This window comes from Medicago sativa, chromosome 5 (assembly GCF_051527215.1).
Source record: "Medicago sativa cultivar Bolivia chromosome 5, Bolivia_mono, whole genome shotgun sequence".
NCBI lineage: Eukaryota > Viridiplantae > Streptophyta > Magnoliopsida > Fabales > Fabaceae > Medicago > Medicago sativa.
The window spans coordinates 53,633,343-53,636,026 of record NC_140753.1 but is presented as its reverse complement, the minus strand read 5'-3'; the positions used below and the strand labels follow the sequence as shown (position 1 = coordinate 53,636,026).

The window sequence follows — 2,684 nt, the reverse complement described above, 5'->3', positions numbered from 1 at the left end:
AAAAATAAAAATTGGAGACCTTTGGGTGATTGTTGTCTGACCTTATTTAACATCAACTTTTTTATTTTTATTTTTACAATGTACTTTATACAATACAGATTGTATTGCAAGGGTCATCAATCTAGCGAGATAAACATGAATTAACCCAACAAATAACCAAATCAATTATTTTATATTCTTATTTGAATCACAATGACTCAGCTTAACCTAATCCAACAAATCAGCATAAACTAGCGGCGGCATTTAACTAGAAATCCAACTAAGACATACTTCCTCAATATGAAAATTATTTCAATCTAACACCAATTCTCTCATTTCTTCCACAAAAACAATAATGGCTTCAGTTGCATCAGATCTTTATTTACCTGACGAGTGTTGGGAATGCATCTTCAAATTCCTCTTCAACGATGGTGACGACCACGACAACCGTTGCTCTTTCAAGTCTCTCTCCCTCGTCTCCAAGCAGTTTCTCTCTATCTCCAACGGTCTCAAATTCTCGCTGACTATATATGATCCAACACCACCTTTCCTCTGTGACTTATTCCCTAGATTCTCCAACCTGAACTCTCTCGACCTAAGGTGCTACTACGGTGACCTCGACTCGCTTCTCATTCAAATCTCTCGCTTCCCCTTGAACCTCACATCTCTCAATTTCTCCGACCAAGATATCTTTCCCGCAGATGGTTTGCGAGCTTTCAGCAAAAACATTACAACTTTGACCTCTCTCACTTGTTACCACCTTAAAACCCTCAATAGCACTGATCTCTTTCTTATTGCTGATTGCTTCCCATTGCTCGAAGAACTCGATCTTAGTTATCCTAGAAAGATCAACTATCGCGGTAACTTACTCGATGGTGTAGAGGCTATTTCATTGTCACTTTTTAAACTCCGCAAGGTAATCTCTCTCGTCATCACTACATCAACGACCAATCACTTTTCCACTTGATAAACAACTGTAAGCTTCTCGAAGAAGTTATTGTCATTTCTTGTCCTAGAATAACCATTGCCTGCATTTTTTCTGCTTACCGCAAGAGACCAACAGTGACGGTATCATATTCCATTACCTCCGAATCAGACGACTATGCAATTGCAATGTAAGTTACTTCACATTTCATTGGACCATGGGAATCAAATGATTAAATCTATTTGCAACCTTAAGTAGTATTGAAAGCACATTAGTTAAAATGTATTCAAAAGTATTTTTGTTTTGAATTTAGACACCTAACTTTTGAGTTTATTTTATGTGCAAAGAATGAAAAGGTCTTCTGTTCACGTCCAGGGTAGCTTTGTGCGACTAGATTATTTGTTGTTGTCTTTGTCTAGTTTGGTGTGGTGTTAATGATACCATGGGAACATGTTGCAATTCTTTATGTAGTTTTTCATCGTTGCAATTCAAATGAAACAAATTTTAGCTATGTTTGGTCTAATAAAGGTCAACCGTCGACTTAGGTTTTTGGAGAATACAAAGTGTATCCCCTTGGTATTTCCAGATTGTTGTGTCGACCCAATGGGCTGTGTAGGGTTTAATCTGATATTTTCTCTTGCTTGGAGTTCTGGAGTTTTCTGTCCAGTTTTCAGCATGATTTAACTATTATGGTTTGATCAAGAATCAAAATCGCATTCTTGACTTGAGTGTGGATCGGATTTTTGAAACTTGGTGGTTGTGATGTGACTTATGAGGGGTGATTAGATGTTCTATTTTCAATATTTCGGAGTTACAATGAATGGTTTACAGAGCTATGACTCAGGAAGATTTTGGTGTATTCTGTGTTGTCTCTAATTTTTGCTACTTTTGTTTCCTTTCATCTTTCATAGACTCATTTTTGAGATTATCGTTTTTCAATTTGTACTACTGTAACCTCGTGGACTGAGAGTATATCAACCAGTTCACACACCATAATCTCTAATACATATATTATATTACATCAATAGCATTTCTTGAGCTTAGGCGTATGCGCTCCTATTCTTATTTTCTGAAGCATCTGCATTCTTTCTCTTAGGGAAGAGTTGGAGGTTGAAGAACAAGAGTTTGAATCAAGTGATGAACAAGAATTTGAATCAAGTGAAGATGAAGGAAACGTAGACGTGGAAGCATGATTTTGATTAATTTTAGAACTTGATTTTAATGGGTTGTCATTTTGCTTACAGTTTGAACTTTATTTTGTCATTTTGATTATTTCTTTTAGAACTTCATTTTTGATAGGATGTCATTTTGATTACATTTATAAATTAGAACTTCATTTTGATGGAATGTCATCTTGATTACTTCTAGAACTTGATTTTGATGGATAATGACAAAGTTAGTTATAATAATCATGTTTGTCCCTCTAATTTTATCTACTTTTCATATTTTTTAGTATTTATGTATCTTGTTGGAATCTTTTTTTACTTAGTACACTCTTTATTAGTGTTGGAAATAGTGGCTATTCCGCCATCCGCTAAGGTGGTTTTGGGGTTCCGCACTCTTTGCCGCTATGCCACTATCTTTTATTTACAACAGTTAGAACAATGAAAAATATCAAGGATTTTGAATAGAGAAATACAAAAGAATCTACTATTATTACTGGATTTCAATGGCCATCAAAATAAGGTGCACTGGTTATAGAGTACATGAGAAGCATGTGATTTGAAGGTGCATTGGAGAGTATATTAAGCATTCAAGTTCTCATTCATAGAAGATAACT

General features: G+C 35.3%; 1 pseudogene across 1 annotated transcript; it reads left to right on the top strand.

Moving 5' to 3' along the window:
• The first annotated feature begins 295 nt into the window (after window positions 1–295).
• LOC146923007 (F-box protein SKIP2-like) lies at window positions 296–2,251 on the top strand (annotated as a pseudogene). Its single transcript, XR_015010884.1, has 2 exons — window positions 296–1,094; window positions 2,001–2,251. The product of XR_015010884.1 is annotated as an F-box protein SKIP2-like (transcript).
• The last annotated feature ends 433 nt before the right edge of the window (window positions 2,252–2,684 follow it).